Genomic DNA, 17,577 nt, shown 5'->3' with positions numbered 1-17,577 from the left:
CCTGCGACTCCACCTGCTTGAACCACACATGCACCCCACTGCTTCAGACACTGGAGTGAGTTGCTCCGCCTTGGCGCATCTTATGCCTGTGTAGGCTTAATCACGCTCTCACGCACATGATTAAAATCAATCAGACACGTCATGGCAAAAGATATGCTCAGTAAATAAAGGCTTCCATAAGCCAAGCCTGTCAATCAAAGCGGAAAGCTATGAGCCTGGACTATCAGCCCCTCCCCGCCCCCCGGGACCCTCCACAGGCAGAGCCCCGCGTTCTCCTGCCACTCAAGAAGTGGGCTCCGCTCCTGCAGCCTGCAGCGAGCACGCCAGCTTTGCTCTTGAGTAAAACTTCTGACTGTTTTGCCATCGGTGTGCTTCTCCAACAAGATGCCGAGCACGCCAAGAACCTGAGAACACCCAGTCCTAGACAAGACCACCAGCAAACCGTCTTCTTTGTCACGCCACTGTGGAAGCCCTGAAATGGGTCCTACAGGCAGTGGATGGCACGTTGCGTGGCTGCATCAGACAGAACTTGCCGCCCACCCCTACTCAGGACTTCAATTCCAAGAAGTTGTTAAAAGCCATTTTTACCGAGGGCCGGAGAGATGGCTTAGTGGTTAAGGCACTTGCCTGAGAAGCCCAAGGACCCAGGTTCAATTCTCCAGGTCCCATTGTGGCACATGCATCTGGGATTCGTTTGCAGTAGCTAGAGGCCCTAGCATGCCCATTCTCTCTCCCTCTGTCCCTCTGTATGTAATAAATAAAACGATTTTAAAAAATTTTTAAAAATTTTTAATTTATTTATTTGAGAGTGGCAGACAGAGAGAGAAAGAGGGAGATAGAGAGAGAGAATGGGAGCTCCAGGGCCTCCAGCCACTGCTAATGAACTCCAGATGCGTGCGCCCCCTTGTGCATCTGGCTAATATGGGTCCTGGGGAATCGAGCCTTGAACCGGGGTCCTTAGGCTTCACAGGCAAGCGCTGAACCGCTAAGCCATCTCTCCAGTCCTTTTTTTTTTTAAATAGCCATTACTGAGCTGAGAGCTGAGTGTTGGCCCAGCACAGGGGCGGCAATGGCTAATGACTGAGAGAGCAGAGCAAGCACCAGAGGAGGAACATCTTGAGTAGCAAACATCTAGAGGGTTCAAGACAGATGGGCAGGCAATGTATTGCAGCATGGTGTTAATAAAGGGGCATGAAAGGGGCTGGAGAGATGGCTCAGCAGTGAAGGCACTGGCCTACAAAGCCCAACAACCTCGATTTAATTCCTCAGTGCCCACATAATGCAAGATGTACAAAGTGGCACATGCATCTGGAGTTTGTTTGTGGCTGCTGGAGGCCCTGGCATGCCCATGTTCATTCATTCTCTCTCTGTCTTGTTCTACTTGCAAACAAATAAAATATTTTAAAAGGGGGCATGAAAAAAATCAAAAGTTAAAATTCAGAAGAGGGTGTGGAACCCCAAAATGTCAGCAATTTTGGTAAGGAGCGGAGGACAGTAATGGGAGAGAGAAGACAGTGAATTAAGACTTAACTGCAATGCCCAGAAGTCTAAATGTTATTTTTTATTTTATTTTATTCATTTGAGAGAGAGAGAGGCAGAGAGAGAATGGGCACACCAGGGCTTTCAGCCACTGTAAACGAACTCCAGACGCACGCGCCACCTTGTGCATCTGGCTTACGCGGGTCCTGGGGAATCGAGCCTGGGTCCTTTGGCTTCACAGGCAAATGCCTTAACCACTAAGCCAACTCCTGAAATAGCACCACCAACTGGGGGAAAAAAAAATTCAACCCATGAGCCTATAGGAGACAGTGAATCTTCACACACCGTAGCACTATTTATCCTGATCTTTGATTGGCTCTCACTAGGTCGCAAGTTCCACAAAGGCAGCGCTTTCCTGGGGGGTGGCTGTTTTCTGAGACAGCGTCTTGTTGTATCGCCCATGCTGGCCCTGAGCTGTTCAGCGTTCTGTGATAGCTGCCAGGACACTGTGCCTGTTTCTTTCTTTTGACATATCTGCAAGCAGGCACAGGGAAGAGAAGAGACAGAGAGAGACAGACAAAGGCCATGCCAGCGCCTCCTGCCACGGCATGTGCGCTCCAGATGCAGGAGCCACGTGGTGCATCCAGGTTCACGTGGGTACCGGGGAACCGAACTCGGGCCGTCCGGCTTTGCAAGTCATATATCCATCCAGCCCAGGGGCACAAGTTGTTTTTTTTTTTTCAATTATTTTTACTTATTTATTGGAGAGAGAGAAATATACAGAAATAGGTAGGTAGAAAGACAGAGAGAGAATGGGTGTGCCAGGGCCTCCAGCCACTGCAAACAAACTCCAAATTCATGTGCCCCCTTGTGCATCTGGCTTACGTAGGTCCTGGAGAGTTGAACCTGGGTCCTTGGGCTTTGCAGGCAAACACCTTAACCGCTAAGCCATCTCTCCAGGACACACACACACACACACACACACACACAACCTTCATAAACATGTTATACAATTGATAAAGTCAACTCAAAGGAATTTAAGATTAATCAGATTTAATAAATTATAGAGTGGTGTTATGCCTAAGAAAATAACAAAATTTCTACCTTAGATAAGTGAGCAAATGGAGTCAGAGACCCGGAATACAAGACTGCTGAACTGTCCTTAGTGATCAGAGTGACATGCATTCAAAGCATTTAGAGGGTTTTTGTTGTTGTTTTTAAACTTTTTGACAGCTTCCATAAGTATACACAATAAAACTATGATCATCCCCTCCCTCCACTCCCATTCCCTCACTCAAATCTATCTCTATAGAATCCCATCTCTCTTCTATTTTGATGTCATCATCTTTTCCTCCTATTATGATGGTCTTGTGTAGGTAGTGTCAGGCACTGTGAGGTCATGGATATCCAGGCCATTTTGTGTCTGGAGGAGCACGTTGTAAGGAGTCCTACCCTTCCCTTGGCTCTTACATTCTTTCCACCACACCACCTCTTCTGCAGCCTTGGAAGGTGTGATAGAGATGTTCCAGTACTGAGCACTCCTCTGTCCCTTCTTCTCAACATTATGCTGCCTTTTGAGTCATTTCCAAGGTCATTGCCATCTGAAAAGGGAAGCTTCTTAACCAAAAGTGAGAGTAACATATTATATGGATATAGACATTTTTTTTAAAGTGCAAGGGCAGGCTGGGGAGATGGCTAAGCGGATAAGGCACTTGCCTGCAAAGCCAAAGGACCTCAGTTTGATTCCCCAGGACCTATGTAAGCCAGATGTATAAGGTGGTGCATGTGTCTGGAGTTCATTTGCAGTGGCTAGAGGCTCTGGTATGCCTGTCTCCCAAATAAATTAAAAAAGATATATTTTTTAAAAAGTGAAAATTTGGTGGGCATAATATATGACCTTAAAGTCAGAGAAAACATGGCAAACAAGGGAAATAAAGTGTGTTAGGAAGCAGTATGTTCTTATCCACACTGGTCAAGCTCTTCAGAATGGATGCTGGTGCCAGGGCTGTGAAGCTAGGGGACTCTGTCCTGCAGGGTTCAGAAGCCTACGACGAGAGGAACAAAGGCAGCAAGTGATTGGTCTCATCTTAAACTCTCTTTTAGAAAATGGCCAGGGCTGGAGAGATGGCTTAGCGGTTAAGCGCTTGCCTGTGAAGCCTAAGGACCCTGGTTCGAGGCTCGGTTCCCCAGGTCCCACGTTAGCCAGATGCACAAGGGGGCGCACGCGTCTGGAGTTTGTTTGCAGTGGCTGGAAGCCCTGGCGCGCCCATTCTCTCTCTCTCCCTCTATCTGTCTTTCTCTCTATGTCTGTCGCTCTCAAATAAATAAAATTAAAAAATGACACACAAAAATTTTTTTTTTTTAAATCTAGACTGTGGAGAAACCACACACACAAAAAAAATAACTTCGTTCCCACAAGCAATAAATTACAAGGAGAGAGAGTGGAGGGGGGACGGAAACCGTAGAATAATAAGGCAGCCAGACACAGCAGTACACACCTGTAATCCCAGTTTATGCAGAATCACCTTGAAGTTCAAGGCCCTCTGGGCTGCATAGCAAGCCCCTGTCTCAGTAATAATAATCAACCTATCACAATATGTGGGCTTAGACACTGGCTCCAAGGAGCAGATTATACTTGCTTTTAATTTTCACGAAAGACCCACTGGATATTTGAATGCTAACAATTCTGTAATATTAAGGAATTGTTAGTATTTTAGGAGCCGCACTGGCACGGTGGTTTTGTTGGAAAGGTCTCATGAATGACACACGTGGGTTACAGAAGGACAACTTGTGACAAAAGTGGAACTTTCCTCCAAGTAATCTGGGAAGTGAGAAAGTGGGTGAGATAAAGGCAAGATAAGAGTGACCAGGGGCTGGAGAGATGGCTTAGCGATTAAGCGCTTGCCTGTGAAGCCTAAGGACCCCGGTTCGAGGCAGGATTCCCCAGGACCCACATTAGCCAGATGCCCAAGGTGGGGGGCATGTGTCTGGAGTTTGTCTGCAGTGGCTGGAGACCCTGGCGCACCCATTCTCCCCCCCCCCTCCTTCTTTCTCTGTCTGTCGCTCTCAAATTTTTTTTTAAAATGTTGTTTCTTCTCATTCTTTAAAAAAAAATTTTAAAAAAGAGTGACCAGGGCAGGGCATGGTGGTGCACACCTTTAATCCCAGCAGTCTGGAGGCAGAGGTAGGAGGATCACCATGAGTTTGAGGCCACCCTGAGACTCCATAGTGAATTCCAGGTCAGCCTGAGCTAGAGACCATACCTTGAAAAAAAAAAAAAAAAAAAGAGTGACCATGACTTGATGACTTTGAAGTCAATGAAGCTTTGATGGATAGAAACAGATTCCCAGTTCTGGTCTCTGTGCTTTCGTATATGTTTCAATTTTTCTGTCAGAAATTTTACCAAATTTCCTAACAAAATGAAATGCCACTCGGTGAATTATGAAAAAATTGCATTTGTTTTAATAGACAGCTAAGGAGCTAAATGAGAAATGAGAAAAGGGGCATCTGAAAGCAAGATACATAAATCAGGGAGAGAAAAAAAAAAAAAGGCAGCCAAAATCAAAAGACCAAAACAGAAAGGAAGCAACCAAAATGAAAATGGGCAAAGGCAGACTTGTGAGATTACACCGCCACCTCGTGGCCTTTGAGGGGATCGCCCCTGATAGGCATTTGTGCATTTACAGATTCACAACAGGTGCAAATGAGTTAAAGGCCAGGCCTACTCACAGCAGGCAGGCCTAAGTGAGTTAAAGGCCAGACCTAAGCTCCGTTCTGGAGGTTTCTTATTTGTTACGTACACTTTACTGACTCCCCCAATAGTTTCACACTCTCTGTTGACTTGTCACAAGTCTCAATATTTGCTGAGCTTTACCAAAAGTCCCACATTTCCTATTTTGTGTGTTCAGGGTAAGCTCTTAATTTTTAGGATTTGGGGATATCATGAACCATTTCCTTGTTCATCACATACAAACCTTAATGACTTTGTGCCTGTGATTCTCTTTCCCAATTTTATCTCAGCTTGACTCAGTTTAATTTTTTTTAATTCGTTTATTTATTTGAGAGAGAAAGAGGCAGACAGAGAGAGAGAATGGGCATGCCAGGGTCTCCAGCCACTGCAAACGTACTCCACCTGCATGCACCACCTTGTGTATCTGACTAACATGGGTCCTAAGGAATCGAACCTGGGTCCTTTGGCTTTGCAGGCAAATGCCTTAACCGCTAAGCCATCTCTCTAGCATCTCAGTTTAGTTTCTAATGCCACTACCTCCTTGAGCATTCAGCCATAGGAGAGAAGGAACCATATCAGTGTCATACACCTTACAGGGCTCACAGTTATAACTGTGGACAGCTGGGTGCTGCAACTCTGGAACCAACTTCTATTGGGCTAGCTTTTTATTAAACTTTAAAATAACTGAGGGGCTGAGAAAATTGAAGGTTATTCTTTTAAAAAGAAAATTGTAGATATGAAACAAGTATGGCTGCTTAATGTTATGTGTGCATTCATTTCCATCTTGCATGTGTGTATACATAAATAACATACATAAATACATAAATAACACAAATTGGAATATAAATGTATATATATATATGTATGTTTGGGGGGCAACTTGTTTTCTCTAGGTTATTTTTTTCCTCTGAAGTGAACAGATACAGCCTTTATAAAAAATAAAGAAGAAAAAATAAATGTTCTGTTTTTAAGAAAGGAGGGAGATGGGAGCCAGGTCCCTGAGCCATCGGGGAGAGTCCAGGAAGCTGCCCCGAATTTAAAAGAACACAGAATCGTAACAGAAAGACTTGCCGAGTTCTACAGAAGGTTAAGCCAATGGATCCTTCACACCTTGGTGTCAAGTTCTCAGATCAATACGTACTTGAGGTCAATGTCGGTGAGTGGAAATTGTCTGGAGAGGGAGGGGGAGGGAAAGGGCAGCTCTGCCAGGGCCGCGGGTCAGGACATTCACATAACCTGTGTTCTCCGCACGGCTCTACCCTGACCCCTCCTTACCGCAGGGATGTGGTGGGCTCTAAAGACTTCCTCGTGGGCGCAGAAGAGACGAGCCCAAGGGGCACAAGGGGCATCATGCCATGGCGTGCACCTGCGCAGTGGAGCTCTGATCCCAGGGCCTGGGGACTGACCGGTCAGCTTCTACGTGTATCGGAAATCTCCATTTGTTCACTTGCAGAGACAATGAATTCCTCAACAAACAAGCCTCTCTGGTGCCACTGGGATGAACATCATGCATTTGCTTTGGGAATCCTCCAGTTTGGACCCAAACCATCCACTAAAACCACAAGAGAGGAAGGAGGATGCTGGAGGAGAATGGAAAATGCCAAGGCCAGTCATTTTCCTGAAAGTTCGGCAACGCTGTTGAGAAAGGGAAGAGGAAGGGAAAGGGGTGTTTTCTCCTCTTTGTTTCTTTCTCTTCAGAGATGCTGGACCCTCTTAGCTATGAAAAGGGAAAGGCCACCTAGAAGTGGAGATATGCCTGGGGAGGCTGCAGTCTATTCTGGGGGACGTTGGGTTAATTATTTACTTTGTGCATAGTTGTGGCAATAAATGAGATCTCAGTGGTGGTGATGGCCCCACATCAAGAGGCCCGGAGGAGGGCTAGGGGAAGGCGAAGGTCAAGAAAAGACGCCCGGGACACAGCCATACCAAACGCTAGAAGGAAGGGGAAAGAGTGGACTGCAGGACACACCCCTATATTTTTGCTCTCTTCCTCTCTTAGGGACCTGGGCTCCTCGGACAATGCTCAATGTAATTTAAGCCAAAAGACTAAAGGCGGAAAAGACAGTTGGCTCTAAGGGAGAGTCTCAAGCCATCTTTGTCAGAAAATCTAGATCGCAAGGAAAGAGTGGGGAATCAAGGACATGCCTATTATTTTGTTGCGTTTTTCAGTAGAGGTGTGAATGAGGAAGACCTCTCCTAACACATAGCGAAGGCAGGAAGGGGTAGGGAGGAGGGGAGACCTTGTGTCCCACAGGCGAGCACGAGATGCGGAGCTGTATCGCTTCATGTGTGGAAGAACTAACTGTAAGCCAGGATTAGCACACACAGCTGGGGTGCAAGGCTGGGACCCTCGCAGTGAAAGCTGGGACTGCTGAAACCCCAATTTAAATGTCTAGGACTCAAGCTGAGGGTGCAGGAGGCCACGAAAACTGGAGCCCAGGACGGGCAGCTTGGCAGTGAGAAGGAAGAGACCGGGACAAAAATGGGAAGGCTCCAGTCTGGGACAAAGAGCACTTCTACCTCTGAAGTTGGAGAAAAAAAAAGAGAGAGAGAGAGAGATGCGGGTGCTACGTAATACCTGTTGTTTTGAGGAAGGAATGCGGTGCTTTAGTTGATGTGGTTTAATGAGAAAAAAGAAAAAAGAAAATCTCTGCCAGAGGGGGGCGGGTACAGGAGAGGGACAGTCATTACACAAGAGTCGGGTGCTTTCAGATAAGTCATAGCAGAAGGAAGTCTTCTTGGAAAGATGACCAGGAAGAGTTCTTACAAAGAGAAGCTGGGATACTGTTAAGAACACAAATGCGGGCTCGAGAGATGGCTTAGAGGTTAAGGCATTTGCCTGCAAAGCCAAAGGACCCACGTAAGCCAGATGCACAAGGGGGCGCATGCATCTGGAGTTCGTTTGCAGTGGCTGGAAGCCCTGGCGCGCCCATTCTCTCCCCCCACCCCTACCCACACACACACCTTTCTCTCTGTCAAATAAATAAACAAAAATAGAAATATATTTAAAAATAAAAGGAACACAAACATTCCTTGTGCAGCAAAGCCTGTGACTGAGAAGAGGCCGTATGAAAGCCGTTTTCAGGGCTGTTGCTCCCGAGACCACAGATCCGCCCAAACAGGCATTAAGTTTGAGCTGCTGACCCTGCCCACCACCTCCCTCCCCACAGACGGGGCTGCCACTCACGTGCCGCCCTCGGTGCCATACAAGATGGGCAGTACCACAGCCAACATGTGTAGAGGGCAGACAACTGACTCATGGGCCAATGTGGTTCAAAGCCCAGGATGGACAGACCCCTGGGAGTTTTGAGGCCACTCTTCATCCTGTGTCCAGTATGAGTAAGGGTCACTGCAAAGTCAGCACGTCACTGTCATTCAAGCTGGCCTTGAGCGACCTGTGGCTTTACTGGGACTACGTGTTTCATGAGGACAACAGGGAGCAGGCGTCCTGTTCTGAGTTCAGTGACATCCAACCAGTAGCTTGGAAGTCGACTACCGTGGACGTGTTTACAACCAGGGCAAATGCTACAGGGGTTTGGGGCTTGGGGTTGTCATGCTGGTCTATGAACATCTATGAGCCACAGAGCTCCGGGTAGGACAGCCCTGTAAGCATTCCTCCTCGGGGTCTCTCCTCAGCAGGGTAGAGTCAGAGATATCTCAAGGGGGAGTTATGAAAAGGAGAGGACGTTGGAGTCCTGGCCCAGCCTTGGGACGTGCACCTTGGTCACAGCACCACAGAGGGACTTTGGGAATTGCCAGGAAGAGACTCCAAAGGCTGGAACCGTGGCAGGAGTTCACTTCCCCATGCCTAATGATGATCTCCATCACCTTCCACTGATCAGACTGCCTGGGCTGAGAGGCTGTTTTTTTTTTTTTATTAATTAATTTATTTATTTGAGAGCAACAGACACAGAGAGAAAGACAGATAGAGGGAGAGAGAGAGAATGGGCGCGCCAGGGCTTCCAGCCTCTGCAAATGAACTCCAGACATGTGTGCCCCTTGTGCATCTGGCTAACGTGGGACCTGGGGAACCGAGCCTTGAACCGGGGTCCTTAGGCTTCACAGGCAAGTGCTTAACCGCTAAGCCATCTCTCCAGCCCTGTTGTTTTTTATTTACTTGTTTATTTGAGACAGAGGAAGGGGATAGGATGGGCACACCAGGGCCTCCAGCCACTGCAAACGAACTCCAGACACACGTGCCACCTTGTACATCTGGCTATTGTGGGTCCTAGGGAATCGAACCTGGGTCCTTCTGCTTTGCAAGCATCTTAACTGAAAAGCCATCGCTCCCACCCCTTACTGGCTGTTTTAGTAACTTTGACCCCCCTATTCACTGGCACCCAGGCACCACCATCTGACCTCTACACTTCAGAAGTCATCCCCATGGCTAACAAGGAAACTGTCTCTGTGACGTTATTTCCTCTGTGACAGAATTCTGCCCCTGTCTGCGCAGAGGACAAGAGCACCGAGAGTCGATGGCCATTTCATCAGCTCATTGCCAACGGCCTTGGAGAATGCGGTCCCCAGGGCGCCCCTGTGAGAGCTGACTTTAGAGGTCTTCTGCTGTGAACGACGTATCCCATTTCAGCATGCCACTCTGGTCTCTTCTCTCTAGTTTCTGCCATCACTCACGTGGGACAGAGACACCATCTTCTCTCGGCTTCTAGAAACCCCACTGGGTAGCAAGTTTGCACCCTCTCCTGCAGACCCTCTGGCAGTGATCGTCGGCTCCCATTTCACTACTCACCTTCAGGGTGTTCAGCAAGACACTTAGGGTTCTCACTCTGCTCATTTCCAACACCGCAGACCAATGCCTGCAGAAGCCCACCAGGGTCAAAGCAGGGTGGATATGTTATTGTTCAGATGGCTTATGCAGGGGTCTGTCTGTACCATCAAACCAGGGGGCCCAGGAAGAGTAGAGCCCACTCGACTCCTGTCCACAGTAAGAGTAGAGCCCACTCAACTCCTGTCCACAGTAAGGGTAGAGGCCACTCGACTCCTGTCCACAGTAAGAGTAGAGGCCACTCGACTCCTGCCCACGGTAAGGGTAGAGGCCACTCGACTCCTGTCCACGGTAAGAGTAGAGCCCACTCGACTCCTGTCCACAGTAAGGGTAGAGCCCACTCGACTCCTGTCCACAGTAAGGGTAGAGGCCACTCGACTCCTGTCCACAGTAAGAGTAGAGGCCACTCGACTCCTGCCCACGGTAAGAGTAGAGCCCACTCGACTCCTGTCCACAGTAAGGGTAGAGCCCACTCGACTCCTGTCCACAGTAAGAGTAGAGGCCACTCGACTCCTGCCCACAGTAAGGGTAGAGCCCACTCGACTCCTGTCCACAGTAAGGGTAGAGCCCACTCGACTCCTGTCCACAGTAAGAGTAGAGGCCACTCGACTCCTGCCCACGGTAAGAGTAGAGCCCACTCGACTCCTGTCCACAGTAAGGGTAGAGGCCACTTGACTCCTGTCCACAGTAAGGGTAGAGCCCACTCGACTCCTGTCCACGGTAAGAGTAGAGGCCACTCGACTCCTGTCCACGGTAAGGGTAGAGCCCACTCGACTCCTGTCCACAGTAAGGGTAGAGGCCACTCGACTCCTGTCCACGGTAAGGGTAGAGCCCACTCGACTCCTGCCCACGGTAAGAGTAGAGCCCACTCGACTCCTGTCCACAGTAAGGGTAGAGCCCACTCGACTCCTGTCCACAGTAAGAGTAGAGGCCACTCGACTCCTGCCCACGGTAAGAGTAGAGCCCACTCGACTCCTGTCCACAGTAAGGGTAGAGGCCACTCGACTCCTGTCCACAGTAAGAGTAGAGGCCACTCGACTCCTGTCCACAGTAAGGGTAGAGGCCACTCGACTCCTGTCCACGGTAAGGGTAGAGGCCACTCGACTCCTGTCCACGGTAAGGGTAGAGCCCACTCGACTCCTGTCCACGGTAAGGGTAGAGCCCACTCGACTCCTGTCCACGGTAAGGGTAGAGTCCACTCGACTCCTGCCCACAGTAAGGGTAAAGTCCATTCTAAACTGTCTAAAGTGAATGCTCACTTGGTCCACTGCTGGGAGATTCGGGGAAACCAGTGCCAAGAGTCGGGAGTACAGCCCTCGCTGAGGCAGCACAGGGGTTAATTGGGGGGGAGGGGATCCTGAGGCTGACCCAAGCAAGTCGGCCAGGACAAGACCCGAGGCTTGGAGCACTGGGCGGCAGAAAGGCTGTCATCGTGCCATCGGACATGGAAAGCCCTGAGGTAAGAGGGAGGCATGGCCGACCCTGAAGGACCTAAAACTACATCCGTCTGCTCACCACATTGTACACCAAGCCAGTTCTCTATGGGGCGCGGTGGGGGAGGGGGGGTGTTGTTGAGCAGCGTTTCTAGAGCTGCCATAGATGACAGGTAGACAAGTAAGTTCAAGCAGGAACTTTGCTAGGGTAAAGAAAACCATGGCTTATAGATGAACATAAAATGTAGGATAATCTCCAAAAGAAATATGAAGTTTTGGGCTGGAGAGATGGCTCAGCGGTCAAGGGCACTTGCTTTAGAAGGCCTGATGGCCAGGGTTTGGTCACCCAGTACCTACATAAATCTAGATGCAGAGCGTTGCATGTGTCTAGAGTATACTGGTGGAAGGTTCTGGCACTCCCATGCTCAGTCTGCCTCTGTCTCTCAAATAAATAAATAAAAATATATTTAAAAAAAAAAGAAATGAGGGCTGGAGAGATGGCTTAGAAGCTAAAGTGCTTACCTGCAAAGCAAAAGGATCCAGGTTCAATTCCTGAGTACCCACGTAAGCCAGATGCACAAAGTGAGTTCATTTGCAGGGGCTGGGGGCCCTGGCATGCCCATTCTATCTGTCTGTCTCTCATACTCCTGAATAAAAAAAAATAAAAAATAATATACATACATTGCAGAAGAGGTGGCGGGAAGAATGTAAGAGCCAAAGAAAGGGAAGGACTCCATATAATGCAGTCTTCCAGACACAAAATGGCCTGAATACCCATGACCTCGCAGTGCTTGGCACTACCCACACAAGACCAGTACAACAGGAGGAAAGATGATGACATCAAAATAAAAGAGAAGGATTGAGAGGGGCAGGGGATATGATGGAGAGTGGGGCTGTGAAGGGGAAAGTGAGCGGGGAAGGAATTATCATGGTTTATTGTCTGTAACTATGGAAGTTGCCAGTAACAAGAAAAGTAATTATATATATGAAATACGCAACTTCCATCATAAGAGCTTTTTAAGTAAGTCAAGCATGGTGGCTTGTACCTATAATCCCAGCAACTGGGAATCTGAGGCAAGAAAACTGCTAGGCTTCCAAGGCCGATCTGGGCTGCACAGCGAGTTCCAAGCTGGCCAGGCCGTTCAGGGAGAGTTGCGTCAGGGGCAAGGGATGGCAGACTTGGGAGACGGCGTCGACAAGGAAAGCGAAGGCCAGAACATAAACACAAGACCGTTGCACATTCCGCCATCGCAAAGATGCCCAAGCAAGTGCTGTCCGGAGAGCACCGAGAACCATGGGAAGAGAACTGGGCTCTTCTGACCACTGGCAAGTGTGGTCAAGGAGTTCCCGTTTTCGCCTTCAGTTTTCTGTTAGAACATTTCAAAGCTGGAACTCACACATCTTTTTTAGTAAGATCGCTTTAGGTTCTTGCTAAGGATGTCACCAAGACAGCCTTTTTCAAGGCACCTACACAGCCTTCTGTTTCAATGTGAAAAAAAAAAAAAATATGCAAGCAGCACAATAACATTCTAAATTCTTTCCAAGTGTTACAAAACTGGGGGGGGGGAGAAAAAGAGCAGTTTGAATTAGCTTCTTAAATGTGATGAGATTAAAATGGCAACTCTTCACCAACTAATTGCTAAATATAGTGTTTTTATAAAAATGCCTAAATCTTCAGCTATTGAAATTCACAGTACAAATACTTGAGAAAACCAACGAGAGAAATTCTAGTAGAAACTAGGGTGGTTGATTCATGATCCTGTGTTGATTTTGACGACCTGCCACTTCCAAGAAGTTCCAGGCAGATGCCTTTTCTGGTATTATCTTTGAGGGGATGGCACCACGGCTAACTTCTCCAAGGCAACCTCCAAGTTCTTACCCATGGCTACTCTTTTTAATTAAAATTTTTATTTATCCATTTTGAAAGAGAGAGTATGGGTTGGCCAGGGGTCATCCAGCCACTGCAAACGAACTCCAGGCACATGCGCCACCATGTGCAGCTGCCTTACGTGGGTCCTGGGGGATCGAACCTGGGTCCTTAGGCTTCAGAGACAAGCGCCTTGACCACTAAGTCATCTCTCCAGCCCACCGACGGCTCCTCTTACCAAGTGCTCTGATTTCTACACGCCACTGTGAGGAAAGCAGGCTTCAGCTGCAGGTCCTCGACAGAGAATCAGCTGCTGCTTGTTTCGGTGTTACGGACATATGTTTGAAAACTAACACAAAAGTTGTTAGGACACACTATGGTTACAAAAACACTGAATTCCGGTCACTTCTGAAAACTCAACTGCAATTAGCAAAATCATGTGATCCTCAACTGGGGTTAAGGAAGTGAATTAAAGTCAGAGCAAACCAAACCAAAGAAAGAAGGAAGAGAGGGAGAGGAGGGACGTAAAAGAAAGGATAATTTCAAAGTAACCTCCAATATTTACTAACTAAAATGGAAATGGGGGGGGGGGGTAGGGAGTGCTGGGCCAATACTTCACCCAAGTGCTGAGTGCTAAAACTCACTATCCCAACCTCAAACAGCACTAAGTCCAACTTTGTGAACCCTAGCAGGACACACCACGAGACATGAGCAAAGCTATCTGAAAACAGAGCGCAACCTTCAGACGCGTGCGTAAGCTATGTATGGAACAAATGAATTCCACGCTCCTCATGGTTCCTGTGATGTTCGAATGAGACGTGGTCCACAGCCTCAAGCATTTTGAGTACTTGGTCCCCAGCTGGTGGCTTCTGGAAGATGGAGCCTCGCTAGAGGGAAGGTGTGTTCCTTGGGCCAGGTCCCGGTAACAGTTCACAATTCCTCCCAGCTGAGCCAGCTTCCTGCTCATTGCACCCTTCCCTGCTACAAGTCAAAATCAACCCCTTCCTCCCGTCATCTGCTTTGGGTCACGTGTTTTGTCCCAGCAATAAGGTAACTCTAACAATTCCCATCCCAAAAATACTTCAACTCAGATAAGCAAATGTACCCAAAATCTGGGGGGATCAGGTCCCAAGTATTTCAGGTAAGACACTTACTTATGAGACATACAGAAAAGGGCTCCTGAGTCTGTGGTATTCAACACACACACATGCACACAGTCACGCATGCACGCACACCATGGAACTACAGTAAGGATAAAAGGAGGCACAAAGACTCAACGAAGGGACTTGGAGGGGTGGCACTTGCCTGCAAAGCCAAAGGACCCAGGTTTGATTCCCCAGGACCCACGTTACATTAGCCAGATGCACGAGGGGGCACATGCATCTGGAGTTCATCTTCAGTGGCTGGAGGACCTGACGCCCATTCTCTCTCTCTCCCCCTCTTTCTCTGTTAATAATTTACATGAGGTGATTGATGACATCAATCTTTGGCCTCCATACCCACTAGCACACGTGTACCGAACATGCCTATGAACATGGATGCATACATACCACACACATACCAATGAAAGTAACATAGCATGTACATGTTTCTGTGAATATATTTCCTTGCTTTGCCACCACTAAATTAGTGACATTCCAGGGGCAATGCTCAGACCTTTTTCTCAAGTCTTGGTTTCTGAGTAACTGTCTTTGTAAAAGGAGCCAGAGGGCTAAGGCAAAGAAGAACAAGTCCAGGGGCTGGAGAGATAGATAGATGGCTTAGCAGTAAGGCATTTTGCCTGCGAAGCCAAAGGACCCAGGTTTGATTCCCCAGGACCCACGTAACCCAGATGCATAAGGGGCACACGTCTGGAGTTCGTTTTGCAGTGGCTACAGGCCCTGGCATGCCCATTCTGTGTCTGTCTCTTCTGTCTTGCACATCCATTCTCCCTCTGTCTGCCTCTCTCTCTCTCTCTTTGCTCTCTCTCAAATAAATAAACAAACAAAAATATTAAAAAAAGAGAACGCAGTGACCACTAAAACTACAGTATAAGAGTAACTCAGCCAAATCTGCTCTTGTGCTATGTGGCCTCTCAATCCACCTCAGCTCACACTTCCAGACGGTATCCGCCTTTACAGCACACTACCAAACCACAAGGAAAAATTTAGGCCATCATAGCAAACATACCTACCTAAAAAACACATGCTGTCTTTTTAACCTTGTTTGGAGGGAGGAGTATTAACGCAGAGAGTCAAACTCAGGCCCTTCCACTTGCACGGCAAATGTCCTCCCACGGAGATCTACATGCCCAACCCTTTCACTTCTTAGGCTTCTAAATAATTCTGAAAGAGGAAGAAAACTCCCAAGAAGAAGGGGATCTCTGAAGGTGGGATACTGGAGGGGGTTACAGGAAGGTGGTGAGAGCACGATTATAGTATGTAGTATGGAGGTGCTCAGTAAAAAGTTTAAGAAGAAAACATCCACAAAAAACAAGCAACGAAAGTTATGAACACACTGTAGTCTGAACCAGCTTTATTGTTACAGCCAATGTCTATTTACAGAATATAAATCTCTTCAAAAAGATACATTCCTTCATTTAATCAATGGTAAAAAGCCGTATTAAACAGAAACAAAGCCTAAACATCACTTATACTTAACAGAAATACAGTTTTGTTAAAAGTTCATGAACACTTAACAAAAATGAACTTTTACTAAGCTGTGACATGAATGAGACCATTTTTAATTTTCACTGGTGATGCCACTTTACCCACAGAATAAATTTTACTTAAATTAACAGTAGTAAAAATTAAATTTCAAACATGAAAATATATAACAAAAAAACAAACAAAACAGGAAGTATCTCCACTAGCAGAAAGATTCACAAATACTCAGCACTCAGACACTTTCTGAGACGCGTCCGAGCGAGTACATCCGACGGGCGGTCACGAAGCGGGGAGGGCAGGACCATGCCAAGCAGCCTCCACCGCCCAAGTCCCATCCGAGAAACACGGCTCTGGGCTTCATGCCACAGCGTCCCCGCTCAACACACGGCTGATGCAGTGACAAGTCTTAGTCCTTCCTTCGAAATACAGGAGAGTCGACCGAGCTGTACACAACAGACAAAAAGTCTCTTTGCTGATTGTTAGTTTACAGTTACTTTAGTACAGATAAATACAGAACGTGGAACGTACGGCCAGCGCCCCCGCCGGAGCCAAGGCCCGGCCTCTCGGCTGTGCCCCAGGTTGCCTCCGCGCACAGGGGCGTGTCTATGCGGATCCACTGGGCTTCAACCTAGCTCTGCAAGCTCCTTCTCAGAAGCCTGGAAATTTATCTAATAGAAAGCCTGTTGTTCCAATCAGGTACTTTTAAAATAACTTTTCACTAATTGAAATACATAATGTTTTCAAATTTTATAAATATCTAGTACTTCCTTAACATTTATTAAGGTTTGAAAATACCACTAGTGGGTACAATAACCAAAAAAAAAAAAAGAGATTAAAGACTATTTTACAGAGCAAGTTTTTCACACGTAGAAAAGCCCTAAGGACACACACGAGCACAGAGAGCCACTGAGCCCTGCCGCTTCACACTGCCAGGGGTCGGGTCAGGGCAGCAGGGGCACACAGAGGAGAGAACTTCGGGAAGAAGCCACTGAGCCTACTGGAATACGTGAGGTCTGGATGCCCCAAGAAAGGAGAGCGTAAAGTGCTTTGAACCATCACTACTTGCTTCTAGTTCAAACAGTTCAGATTTCCTTCCTAGAGCAAACTGTGATCCAGAAATGAAAATTCTCAGTGTGAAAACTGTTCAACAAAATCTAACTCACTCTGCAATGTATTTTATTGGTTTCCATTTTCAAGTATTCAAAGTAATTTTCTTATAAAGAAACACAGACTTGAGTTGCAGAAATGGAGACGTTTCACTTGAAAGCACAGACCTGCTTCTGCTCGAAGACAGCGAGGCGAAGCGGAGACGCAGCGCGGTCACGTGGCGGGCGCCTGCGGGGAGGAGGGCCAGCGCAGCCTCGTCACGCTTCTCACAAGCAGAAGCCAGACAGAGAGCCTTAATACGTAACTAACCTTCACAGTAAGGGACGTGGTGAGATCTGACGGACCGGAGGACACGGGCCCGAGTAAACCAGCCCCGAGGCAAGCCGAGGCCGCGGCACCACACAGCGGCTCGCTTTCCGCCTGTGCAGGGCAGGGCGCCAGTGCGCAGGCTCTCCCGGGAGAGCGCACCGACTGCCTACCAGCTGAGGGACTGACCCAGACAAAAAGCTCAAGTCGGCCTTACTTTGGAATGT

The sequence above is a fragment of the Jaculus jaculus genome, chromosome 22 (assembly GCF_020740685.1).
Source record: "Jaculus jaculus isolate mJacJac1 chromosome 22, mJacJac1.mat.Y.cur, whole genome shotgun sequence".
Taxonomy (NCBI): Eukaryota; Metazoa; Chordata; class Mammalia; order Rodentia; family Dipodidae; genus Jaculus; species Jaculus jaculus.
Note: the sequence above shows the minus strand (reverse complement) of the source record.